Here is a 13,885-nt window from a genome sequence, read left to right as displayed (position 1 = left end):
TCCCTCCCCCCCGCTCACCCACTCAAGAGAGACAATTGCACATTATAACTTTCGCTGTTTTATTTACTGTTCTTCCAAATAAAATAAAAGCATTTTTGATACTTTGTGGAATACTCGATATTTGAAATCTATTCTTCAACCATTTGAGACGAGTTTAGTTTAGAGATACAGCTCGCAACGAGGGACAATATACAATCTTCAGGCCCGTACGAAGCTTTTCAAAAAGGGGGGTGGCATGACAGGATTACAAGAAATTTAATGTGAAATAATGTGCGTGTTAAGCACATCACGAGCGCAAAGTGTGAAGTCAGCCGATGCCGGGGTCCAGGGCCCACTTAAGGGCCCTGGAAGCTCAGGGGTTTTAGATGCTCTCTGATGCATTATGAGCCTTATTTTGGAGCATTGTTGCATTAAATTTATGACCAATATTTCAGAAATTAACAGGAATCTGAGAGGTAGCTTTTTCACACAAAGAGTGGTGGGTGTATGGAACAAGCTGCCAGAGGAGGTAGTTAAGGCTGGGACTATCCTACTGTTTAAGACATTTGGATACGTACATGGATAGGACAGATTTAGATGGATATGGGCCAAACGCGTGTGAGTGGGACTAGTTTAGAGGGTGGTGAACTGGAATTCATTGCCACACTCAGCTGTGGACGTCGTCAATGGACCTTTTTCAGGAGATTGATAGATTCTTGATTAATACGGGTGTCAGAGGTAATGGGGAGAAGGCAGGAAAATGGGTTTGAGAGGGAAAGATAGATAGAGTCATAGAGTGATACAGTGTGGAAACAGGCCCTTCAGCCCAGCATGTCCCATCTACACTAGTCCCACCTGCCCACGTTTGATACATACCCCTCCGAACCTGTCCTATCCATGTACCTGTCTAACGGTTTCTTAAATTTTGCGGTAGTCCCTGCCTCAACTACCTACTCTGGCAGCTTGTTCCATACACCGGCCACCCTTTGTGTGAAAAATATACCCCTCCGATTCCTATCAAACCTTTTGCCCTTCACCTTAAATTTATGTTCTCTGCTCCTCGATTCACCTACTCTGGGCAAAAGACTCAACTATATCTATTCAAATCATGATGTTATACACCTCTATTAGATCATCCCTCATCCTCCTGTGCTCCATGAAATAGTCCCAGCCTACTCAACCTCTCCCTATAGCGCTGACCCTCCAGTCCTGGCAACATCCTCGTAAATCTTCACCGTACCCTTTCCAGTTTGATGACATCTTTCCTATAACATGGTGCCCAGAACTGAATACAATACTCTGAATGCGGCCTCACCAACTTCTTAGGCAACTGCAACATGACCTCCCAACTTCTATACTCAGCCTGACCCACTGAGTTACTCCAGCACTCTGTGAAACGTCACAAAACAGGGCAAGATTAGCAAGTTTGCTGATGATACAGAAGTGAGTGGATTTTCAAATAGTGCAGATGGTTGTGAATGATTACAACAGGATCTGGATCAATTAGCCAGGTGGGAAGAGGAATGGTTGATGGATGCATGGTTCCTTGACGGTCAAGTCACAGGTATATCAGGTGGTCAAAAAGTATTTTGGCACTTTGGCCTTCATCAGTCAGAGTATTGAGTATAGAAGTTGGGAGGTCATGTTGCAGTTGTATAAGACGTTGGTGAGACCGCATTTAGAATATTGTGTTCAGTTCTGGGCACCATGTTATAGGAAATATGTCAAACTGAAAAGAGTACAGAGATCCCCATCCAGGATCAGTCCAATCAGGGTTGTGTCATCCCCAAACATGAGAAGCTTAACAGAGGTGTCTGTGGAGATGCAGTCATTGGTGTGGCGAGAGGAGAGGAGAGGACACATCTTGTGGTGCTCCTATGCTGAGCGTTTACGGGTCCGAGATATGCTTTCCCATCTCACATGCTGCTTCCTGTCTGTCAGAAAGCTAGTGATCCACCGACAGAGGGGTTCAGGCACAGTCAACTCAGAAAGTTTGGAGCGTAGTAGCTATGGCACAATGGTGTTGAATGCAGAGCTAAAATCAACAAACAAAACCCTCGCATAGGTCCCCTGGCGGTCTAGATACTGGAGGATGAAGTGCAGGCTCAGATTGACTGTGTCATCCACAGATCTATTGGCCCAATATGCAAAATGCAGAGGGTCCAGCAGGGGGGTTGTGATATTTTTCAGCTTGGCCAGCACAAGCCTATCAAGGGTCTTCATTTTATTTTTCCTCCAAAATGTCTTCATGACTACAGAGGTCAGTGCGACAAGTCTGTAGTCATTAAGACCAGTAAGGCAGATGAAATTTAATACTAATAAATGTGAAGTCATTCACTTTGGGAAAAAAAATGATAGGGCAAGTTATTTTCTAAATGAGGAGGAGCTGCGTTGTAATGCAACGCAAAGGGATCTAGGGGTATTAGTACATGAATCACTAAAAGTTAGTATGCAGGTGCAGCAAGCAATCAGGAAGGCCAATGGAGTTTTGGCCTTTATTGCTAGGGGGATTGAGTATAAAAACACGGAGGTCTTGCTGCAGCTGTACACAGTATTAGTGAGACCACATTTGGAATACTGTGTACAGTTCTGGGGTCCATACTTAAGAAAGGATGTACTAGCCCTGGAGGCAGTGCAGCGAAGGTTTACAAGATTAATTCCTGCAATGAGGGGATTGACATATGAGGAAAGGTTAAGTAGGCTGGAACTCTACTCTTTGGAGTTTAGAAGAATGAGAGGCGATCTCATTGAAACATATAAGATCGTGAGGGGCCTTGATCGGGTGGATGCATCGAGGATGTTCCCAATGATCGGGGAAACTAGAACTAGGGGACATAGTTGCAGAATAAGGGGGGGCTCTTTTAAAACTGAGATGAGGAAGAACTTCTTCACCCAGAGGGTGGTTAATTTATGGAATTCACTGCCCCAGGGAGCAGTGGAAGCAGAAACTTTAAATATATTTAAGACTAAAATAGATGGTTTTTTAGCTGCCAAGGGGATAAGGGGCTACGGGGAGAGGGCAGGGATATGGACCTAGGTATGGTTAGTATAGTAAGACCTGAGTGATCTCCTGGACAAGTGTCGATCGCCTGGATTGGGGTCGGAGAGGAATTTCCCGGATTTTTTTCCCGAATTGGACCTGGGTTTTTATCTGTTTTTTTGCCTCCCCCAGGAGATCACGAGGTTCTTGGGGTGGAGAGGGGTGATAGCGGTATAAAGGGGAGGGTAGTGTCTTGTGTTCTGTGTCTTGTGTCTACTGTTTGTGGGTAAGTGTTTAGTGTTCAGCCATGAGCGAATGGCGGTGCGGGCTCGACGGACCTGGTGGTCTACTCTCGCACCTACTTTCTATGTTTCTATGTTTCTATGTAATCCTTGCCTTTTTGGGTAGAATAGAATAGAATTTATTTGCCTCACAACCAGGGTCGGTGGAATTTGGGTTGTCAGCAGCGATACAATAATAAAGAACACAACCACAATAAAAATGTAACACAAACATCCACCACAGCATTCATCACTGTGGTGGAAGGCACAAAATTTGGCCAGTCCTCCTCCATTTCCCCCCCGTGGACAGGACCAGAGTCCAGAGTCAGTCCAGGATCGGCTCTTCCTCACCGGAGACCGCGGCTTTAAGTTGGTGTAGGCCGCAGGCCGGCGGTCGAGATTTAAAGTCTCCGCCGCAGCCAGAAGCACCGTAGACTGCAGGGCCGGCGGTCAAAGCTCCCCTCCAGGGGTGATGTTAAGTCCACGCCGGGCCCGCGGTAGAAGTTGGCCGCGGGCCGGCAGTGGTGGCTTCTTCCCCCGGGTCCCCCACGAGGGATCCCGGGCTGTAGACGCCGCACCAGCTGGAACTCTGCAGACCGCGGCTTCAGGCTGCCGGCTGCCGCGGGCTTGCGAAACGGAGCGCTCCACTCCGGCCCCAGCGAGGGCTCACCCGCTCCACGCCGAGAGTCCACGCTGCGCCCGCCGCTGAAGTCCCGGGGGCGTCTCCGTAGAAAGGCCGCGCCGATCCTTGGTGTTAGGCCACGGGGGAGGCGACCTGGAAAAAGTCGCCTCTCCATGGAGGAGGCGACCGAAGCGGTTTCCCCCTTACCCCCCCACACCACCCCCCACACAAAACACACCGAGGAACATTAAAAACATACTTTAAAACATACTAAATAAAATAAAAAAAGTTGAAAAAAAACTAACACGCTGCTGTCATGGCTGCTGCCAGAGCAGAGCCCCCTCCGACAGGGACAATAGTGGAGACTTTGAAGCAGGCAGGGACAGTACATCTTTGCAGGGACTGAATACAAATGAGTAATTGGGTGTGAAGTGGTGATTGGAGTGGGTTGGGTGTAGAAGGGCACAGTCTTTGCAGACTGAGGTCAGGCTGTGAGTGGGTGTGAATTGTTGGTTGGGGTGGGAAAGGGTCCACTCTTTTCATACTGGAGTCTTGTCTTAAGTAGGTGTGAAGTGGTGAATGGGAGGGAGAGGGTGCAGGGTCCATTCTTTGCTGACTGGGGTCTCGCTGTGTTTGTTGGGGAGGGGGATTCAGGGTTTTGTTTCTGATTTTCAAACCTGCAGTAAAACTCATTCAGGTCGTTCGTCAGCTGACGATTGTCCAAAGAGCGGGGGGCTTTCCTCTTATAGCTGGTGATATCTTACATGCCCTTCCAAACTGAAGAAGTGTCACTAGCTGAGAACTTGTTCCTCAACTATTCAGAGTACCTTTCCTTGGCAGCTCTGATTCCTCTTCTCAGCTCTTTATCGATTAGGCTATCTTTTAACTCTTTAACAATTAGGCTATCGGTTTGACGCATATTTGCCCCCTCCTCAGCAGCAACATCATCAACGGACTGCTGCATTACTGCGGACAGATCCATGATCTGCCCAGAACAAGAGGTCACAGTTTAAGGATAAGGGGGAAATCTTTTCGGACCGAGATGAGGAAAACATTTTTCACACAGAGAGTGGTGAATCTCTGGAATTCTCTGCCACAGAAGGTAGTTGAGGCCAGTTCATTGGCTATATTTAAGAGGGAGTTAGATGTGGCCCTTGTGGCTAAATGGATCAGGGGGTATGGAGAGAAGGCAGGTACAGGATACTGAGTTGGATGATCAGCCATGATCATATTGAATGGCAGTGCAGGCTCGAAGGGCCGAATGGCCTACTCCTGCACCTATTTTCTATGTTTCTATGACCCTCAAAACATGCAGATTTTTGTAATATTTAAATTATATTAAAAATATGCTGCAAAAGAGTCACAAACTTTGGAATTCATATTTGTCAGTATTATTATCAAGGCAAAGAAAGCAGTTCCAATTGTTTGATATTATTTGATATTATACATGAGGAAAAAATATAATAGCTTTAAAACCTACTTCAATTTTACAATCTTATTAAAGATATTCCCCCTTTCCCTCTCTCCTTCCCCATCTCTCTCCCCCTTCCCCTCTCTCTCCATCACCCCCTCTTTCTGGCGGAAGGGGGGGGGCGAAGATGAAGGTGGCGTGGGCCAGCGGGGGCGGAAGATGGTTTGGGCCCCGGCGGCCGGGGTAGCCGGGGTGGAGGGGGTGCCGTGGGTGAGATGGGCGGAAGAAGGTTGGGACCCCGGCGGCGGGGGGAGGCGGAGGCAGCGGGCCCCGCCACAGTGGCGTCTGGTGTTGGGGTTACAACCGCTCCCGCCCGGCGACGGGAGGAAGGTCTCCTGGTCGCCAGGCTGGCCGATGGCGAGGCTCCGACGCCGCGGATGGAAACATAGAAACATAGAAACATAGAAACATAGAAATTAGGTGCAGGAGTAGGCCATTCGGCCCTTCGAGCCTGCACCGCCATTCAATATGATCATGGCTGATCATCCAACTCAGTATCCCGTACCTGCCTTCTCTCCATACCCTCTGATCCCCTTAGCCACAAGGGCCACATCTAACTCCCTCTTAAATATAGCCAATGAACTGGCCTCGACTACCCTCTGTGGCAGGGAGTTCCAGAGATTCACCACTCTCTGTGTGAAAAAAGTTCTTCTCATCTCGGTTTTAAAGGATTTCCCCCTTATCCTTAAGCTGTGACCCCTTGTCCTGGACTTCCCCAACATCGGGAGCAATCTTCCTGCATCTAGCCTGTCCAACCCCTTAAGAATTTTGTAAGTTTCTATAAGATCCCCTCTCAATCTCCTAATTTCTAGAGAGTATAAACCAAGTCTATCCAGTCTTTCTTCATAAGACAGTCCTGACATCCCAGGAATCAGTCTGGTGAATCTTCTCTGCACTCCCTCTATGGCAATAATGTCCTTCCTCAGATTTGGAGACCAAAACTGTACGCAATACTCCAGGTGTGGTCTCACCAAGACCCTGTACAACTGCAGTAGAACCTCCCTGCTCCTATACTCAAATCCTTTTGCTATGAAAGCTAACATACCATTCGCTTTCTTCACTGCCTGCTGCACCTGCATGCCCACTTTCAATGACTGGTGTACCATGACACCCAGGTCTCGCTGCATCTCCCCTTTTCCTAGTCGGCCACCATTTAGATAATAGTCTGCTTTCCTGTTTTTGCCACCAAAATGGATAACCTCACATTTATCCACATTATACTGCATCTGCCAAACATTTGCCCACTCACCCAGCCTATCCAAGTCACCTTGCAGTCTCCTAGCATCCTCCTCACAGCTAACACTGCCCCCCAGCTTAGTGTCATCCGCAAATTTGGAGATATTGCCTTCAATTCCCTCATCCAGATCATTAATTCTCTCATCCAGATCATTAGACACCGCACACCGCACCCCCCCCCCCCCCCCCCCCCCCCTTGGCATTAGGGTGCCGACTGCACCGTGGCAAACCCGGGGGGCGGGAGAAGAGCCAGTCTCAACCAAACCCGTAAATCGGGCCAGGAGGATACACCTCCCAATAAAACTACGTCTGGTAAGATGGAGCACCTGATAGAAGGGCTGCATTATGTCTCCCTCATGAAAGAGGTTGAGCTTACCAGGGCAGAGTTATTCTGTCACTGAGGTTGGAGGTATTGGAAAGCATACCCCAAGGCACAAAGTGCAAGCAAGGCTGTTGAGCACAGTCCAGGAGGATATCCTCCAGTAAGGGAGCTTTATATTTGAAAGTCTCTTCAGGAAACTCTGGTTGCAGCACCTGGTCAGGCTGTCCAAAAATCCTCTCTCTATGAAAGAGATCACCAGTGGTCAGTATTACCAACTAAAAATAAAGGAGGTGGAAAATACCCGGAAGGGGCTAGAGTTCCCCTCATGCTATAAATGACGGGAATGAAAACGCTTAAGGGGTGACATTAAAATAAGCCGCTGAACTTTCTCTTGGCAAAAACCTATTCAACAGGTAAAAATCTGGATAAGAAGCAAAGTTATCAAACCAATTGAGGTACCATTAAAAATCAAAGCTTCATCGTGGCGACAACAACACAGAAACCCCATGCCTTGGTAGACAGTAAACAGTTCAATGAAATTGGTGGCAGCATGAAAGTTGGACAGAGGAAAATCCGAGACCCAAGTCGAGCTCAGGGAAAATATGGGACCATCTACAAGTTGGCAATAATTACACTTGTTTGTACTAATGATAATGATAACATGTGTTTGGGTCATGTGTTGTACGAAAATAGCATTATTCCTTGATAAGGATGAAACGTGCCCTAGTGGCCTTACAACACAAATGGATGAGATCTAACCATGTAAAGCTACACGATGTTAAGGGTCCAAGCTCAGAAATTGTCCAGAGTTATTTTCAGGGCAGGATGAGTATTATTGCCAAGAATGGCTTTCGGGACGTAAAAACGTCTGGGGGCATCTAGACAAGAAGGAGCACCTTATGGAAAGGATGCTCCATCATGACGTTTTCCAACTTGAGTACTATACTCATGGGCCGCCCCTTCAGCCCGTGGCAGCAACCTCCAACAAAAGTCTATACAGGGAAGACACGTACCAAACAGGAGGAACCATACCTCCGCGGGTCTACATGGGGGCCCATACCAGCAGCGCCATGTCAAGGGCTGCATTGAAGCCTCCCTCGTGCAAGAGGAGGGAGAGCCAGGGCAGTATGGCACTAAACCTGAAATTGGAGGTATTGCGGAGGAGCATACCCCAAGGCACGTGAGCATAGCTCCAGGTGTGTTGGATGTGGCATGCCAATTCGCCATACCGGCAGGAACTGGTGAGGCAATGGAGGAATCTGGCTAACAACATCAACATCAACCATGAACCAGGCTATCTGGGGCAAATGGGTGCAACCATGCAATCGCAGGAACTAAGGCTGCAGAAAATATTAAAACTAATCGGATCGGGCCTAACGGCATTTTGGGCGGTCAGTCGAAGGGGCACCACAATATCGGACACACAGCAGGATACATTGGGCCTGGTGTGTAACGCCCACTTCGAGATTAACTGCCTGAGAAAGAATACCATCAGACCAACGATAAATCCGAAGTTGTAGCTCGGAGCAGATCGTCAAACATATAGCCACCAAACTTGTTGTTTGGGGAAGATCTGACTATGCAAATCAAGGACTTAGATGACGAGGCGAAGACGGTCGGACTTATCAAGGCACATCAGAATAGCAGGATGCCGCTTCATCGACCATACCCCTTCAGACAGGTCACAGACGCTGGAGCGGGGCAAGGGCCAAGCCGAACTCTCCCATCACTACGCCATTGGCGTGCGCCACTCCCACTAAAACTCGGAGGCAAAAGAACCCAGCAACCATGGAGGTACGAGCAGATGGACTTGTCCAGGACATATCCTCTAAAGATCAGTCACCAGTGGGGGGTAGATTGCAATTGTTTTACAATGAATGGTGCTGCATAACAACAGATCCATTTATACTGGAGAGCATTCAGGGGTTCGAATTGAGTTTATTCTTGAATAAACATCCACCCACTCAACATACACCAAGTCGGAAATAGGTGTTTTCAAAACCCGAAACTTTACAGGTAAATGAAGAAATTGAAACATTATTCACGAAAGGTGTCATTAAAATGACGGTTCATCAACCTCAGCAGTTTGTGTCTAATATATTACCCAAGCAAAAGAAGGATGGTGGGTGTCGAGTCATTCTTGATCTAACCCGACTGAATCCCTATGTCCAGTATAAGCATTTTAAAATGGAAACATAGAAACATAGAAAATAGGTACAGCAGCAGGCCATTTGGCCCTTTGAGCCTGCACCGCCATCAATATGATCATGGCTGATCATCCAACTCAGTATCCTGTACCTGCCTTCTCTCCATACCCCCTGATCCATTTAGCCATAAGGGCCACATCTAATTCCCTCTTAAATATAGCCAATGAACTGCCTCAACTACCTTCTGTGGCAGAGAATTCCAGAGATTCACCACTCTCTGTGTGAAATTTTTTTTTCTCATCGCAGTCCTAAAAGATTTACCCCTTAACCTTAAACTGTGACCCCTTGTTCTGGACTTACCCAACATCGGGAACAATCTTTCTGCATCTAGCCTGTCCAACCCCTTAAGAATTTTGTAAGTTTCTATAAGATCCCCCCTCAATCTCCTAAATTCTAGTGAGCACAAGCCGAGTCTATCCAGTCTTTCTTCAAATGAAAGTCCTGACATCCCAGGAATCAGTCTGGTGAACCTTCTCTGCACTCTGTCTATGGCAAGAATGACTTTCCTCAGATTAGGAGACCAAAACTGTACGCAATACTCCAGGTGTGGTCTCACCAAGACCCTGTACAACTGCAGTAGAACCTCCCTGCTCCTATACTCATTTCCTTTTGCTATGAATGCTAACATACCATTCGCTTTCTTCACTGCCTGCTGCACCTGCATGCCTACTTTCAATGACTGATGTACCATGACGCCCAGGTCTCGCTGCATCTCCCCTTTTCCTAGTCGGCCACCATTCAGATGATAGTCTACTTTCCTGTTTTTGCCACCAAAATGGATAACCTCACATTTATCCACATTATACTGCATCTGCCATGCATTTGCCCACTCACCCAGCCTATCCAAGTCACCTTGCAGCCTCCTAGCTTCCTCCTCACAGCTAACACTGCACCCCAGCTTTGTGTCATCCGCAAACATGGAGATGTTGCATTCAATTCCCTCATCCAAATTATTAATATATATTATAAAAAGCTGGGGTCCCAGCACTCAGCCTTACGGTACCCGACTAGTCACTGCCTGCCATTCTGAAAAGGACCCGTTTACTCCTACTCTTTGCTTCCTGTCTGCCAGCCAGTTCTCTATCCACATCAATACTGAACCCCCAATACCGTGTGCTTTAAGTTTGTATACTAATCTCTTATGTGGGACCTTGTCGAAAGCCTTCTGAAAGTCCAGATATAACACATCCACTGGTTCGCCCTTATCCACTCTACTAGTTACATCCTCGAAAAATTCTATAAGATTTGTCAGACATGATTTGACCATGCTGACCTTGTCCAATGATTTCACCACTTTCCAAATGTGGTGCTATCCCATCTTTAATAACTGACTCTAGCAGTTTCCCCACTACCGATGTTAGACTAACTGGTCTGTAATTCCCCGTTTTCTCTCTCCCTCCCTTTTTAAAAAGTGGGGTTACATTAGCTACCCTCCAATCCTCAGGAACTACTCTCTAATGTGGGAACTTGCAAAATTCTTAAGGGGTTGGACAGGCTAGATGCAGGAAGATTGCTCCCGATGTTGGGGAAGTCCAGGACAAGGGGTCACAGCTTAAGGATAAGGGGGAAATCCTTTAAAACCGAGATGAGAAGAACTTTTTTCACACAGAGAGTGGTGAATCTCTGGAACTCCCTGCCACAGAGGGTAGTTGAGGCCAGTTCATTGGCTATATTTAAGAGGGAGTTAGATGTGGCCCTTGTGGCTAAGGGGATCAGAGGGTATGGAGAGAAGGCAGGTACGGGATACTGAGTTGGATGATCAGCCATGATCATATTGAATGGCGGTGCAGGCTCGAAGGGCCGAATGGCCTACTCCTGCACCTAATTTCTATGTTTCTATGTTTCTAACTACTCCAGAATCTAAAGAGTTTTGAAAAATTATCACTAATGCATCCACTATTTCTGGGGCTACTTCCTTAAGTACTCTGGGATGCAGCCTATCTGGCCCTAGGGATTTATAGACCTTTAATCCATTCAATTTACCTAACACCACTTCCCGGCTAACCTGGATTTCACTCAGTACCTCCATCTCATTTGACCCCCGGTCCCCTGCTATTTCCGGCAGATTATTTATGTCTTCCTTAGTGAAGACAGAACCAAAGTAGTTATTCAATTGGTCTGCCATGTCCTTGTACCCCATGATCAATTCACCTGTTTCTGACTGCAAGGGACCTACATTTGTTTTAACTAATCTTTTTCTGTTCACATATCTATAAAAAACTTTTGCAGTCAGATGTTATGTTCCCTGCCAGTTTTCTTTCATAATCTATTTTCCCTTTCCTAATTAAGCCCTTTGTCCTCCTCTGCTGGACTCTGAATTTCTCCCAGTCCTCTGGTAGGCTGCTTTTTCTGGCTAATTTGTATGCTTCATCTTTTGTTTTGATACTATCCCTGATTTCCCTTGTTATCCACGGATGCACTACCTTCCCTGATTTATTCATTTGCCAAACTGGGATGAACAATTGTTGTAGTTCATCCATGCAGTCTTTAAATGCCTTCCATTGCATATCCACTGTCAACCCTTTAAGAATCAATTGCCAGTCTATCTTGGCCAATTCATGTCTCATACCCTCAAAGTTACCTTTCTTTAATTTCAGAACCCTTGTTTCTGAATTAATTATGTCACTCTTCATCCTAATGAACCTAATCTAACCTTTATTAGGATGAACCTCCATCCTAATAAACATTAGGTACTGCTAAGCAATTGGTTTCCAAAGGATGTTATATGGCATGTATAGATCTGAAAAATGCATATTAGTCAGTACCAACGTTCTGTCTGACTGTCCTGTGCAGCTATGCTTCCCGCTTTGTCGGGAATAAGAATGCAACCTTTTTACGGTTATTCTTAACATAAAATTTGCAGGTTTAGCCTGTGGATCGGGAAACCAGCCTCTGCAGGATAATCAATTATTCACTCATAGAATCTGAGTGGACCGTTCCTGTGACTCGGACTGTCAGTCCAATTCATGTCTGCTCGCTGCAAATTCAGGGATAGCACCAAGAAAGGAAAGCATTACATTTCCTCTTCAGGAAAGGGGAAGTGTTGTTTAAATACTTAAGTCACATATAATAGGTCACAGGTAACTGACCGCTTGGAGTTCGTTTCAAATGGGTCTTTGACAAAATTAAGTTATAGGACCATTAACTGTGCCCACCATGCTTTCCCATCTTATTTACTGCAGCAATAGGGACCTGCTCTGACTGGTTTCATCCCCTAATAACGAGTTATAACATATATTTTTCACATAAGCTCTTCTAGGACAAGCACAGGGCAGTATGGGATATTGATATGGTATTAACACTATTTTCACCAGGGTGCTCCAGCTACATCCTTAGTTGGCTCGGCTCTCATAAAGTAGTTATCCTCAGGGGTTATGTACCTTCCGCTGGACCACATCCTGGCGACTGCAGGATGGATGAACGAACTTCTGAAATAATTCATAATAACCTGTGGCCAGACCAGGGGTATTTGCCAGCTCTACTTAGGTTCAGTGGTTAGTTACTCCCGAATGAGAGGAGTTACTATTATTTATTCATTATGAATGTTTTTCTCATTTGTCAATGAAGCAGCCGTGGTTGTGGAGACTTGTTTCTCACGGCATGAAATCACAGAGCTTTGAAATCTTCACTGATTCACTCACGTGACTCCGAAGTAAAATAGTAAGATTAACCATATAACCATATAACCATATAACAATTACAGCACGGAAACAGGCCATCTCGGCCCTACAAGTCCGTGCCGAACAATTATTTTCCCTTAGTCCCACCTGCCTGCACTCACACCATAACCCTCCATTCCCTTCTCATCCATATGCCTATACAATTTATTGTTAAATGATACCAACGAACCTGCCTCCACCACTTCCACTGTAAGCTCATTCCACACCGCTACCACTCTCTGAGTAAAGAAGTTCCCCCTCATGTTACCCCTAAACTTCTGTCCCTTAATTCTGAAATCATGTCCTCTTGTTTGAATCTTCCCTATTCTCAAAGGGAAAAGCTTGTCCACATCAACTCTGTCTATCCCTCTCATCATTTTAAAGACCTCTATCAAGTCCCCCCTTAACCGTCCGCGCTCCAGAGAATAAAGACCTAACTTATTCAACGTTTCTCTGTAACTTAGTTGTTGAAACCCAGGCAACATTCTAGTAAATCTCCTCTGTACTCTCTCTATTTTGTTGACATCCTTCCTATAATTGGGCGACCAAAATTGTACACCATACTCCAGATTTGGCCTCACCAATGCCATTTACCATGTACGTCCTATTTTGATTTGTCCTGCCAAGGTGTAGCACCTCACATTTATCAGCATTAAACTCCATCTGCCATCTTTCAGCCCATTCTTCCAAATGGCTTAAATCACTCTGTAGACTTTGGAAATCCTCTTCATTATCCACAACACCCCCTATCTTGGTATCATCTGCATACTTACTAATCCAATTTACCACACCTTCATCCAGATCATTGATGTACATGACAAACAACAAAGGACCCAACACCGATCCCTGAGGCACCCCACTAGTCACCTGCCTCCAACCTGACAAACAGCCATCCACCATTACTCTCTGGCATCTCCCATTCAGCCACCATTGAATCCATCTTGCTACTCCACCATTAATACCCAACAGTTGAACCTTCTTAACCAACCTTCCATGAGGAACCTTGTCAAAGGCGTTACTAAAGTCCATATAGACAACATCCACAGCTTTACCCTCGTCAATTTCCCTAGTAACCTCTTCAAAAAATTCAAGAAGATTAGTCAAACGTGACCTTCCAGGCACAAATCC

Source organism: Amblyraja radiata, chromosome 33 (assembly GCF_010909765.2).
Source record: "Amblyraja radiata isolate CabotCenter1 chromosome 33, sAmbRad1.1.pri, whole genome shotgun sequence".
In the NCBI taxonomy this organism is placed as follows: domain Eukaryota; kingdom Metazoa; phylum Chordata; class Chondrichthyes; order Rajiformes; family Rajidae; genus Amblyraja; species Amblyraja radiata.
Note: the sequence above shows the minus strand (reverse complement) of the source record.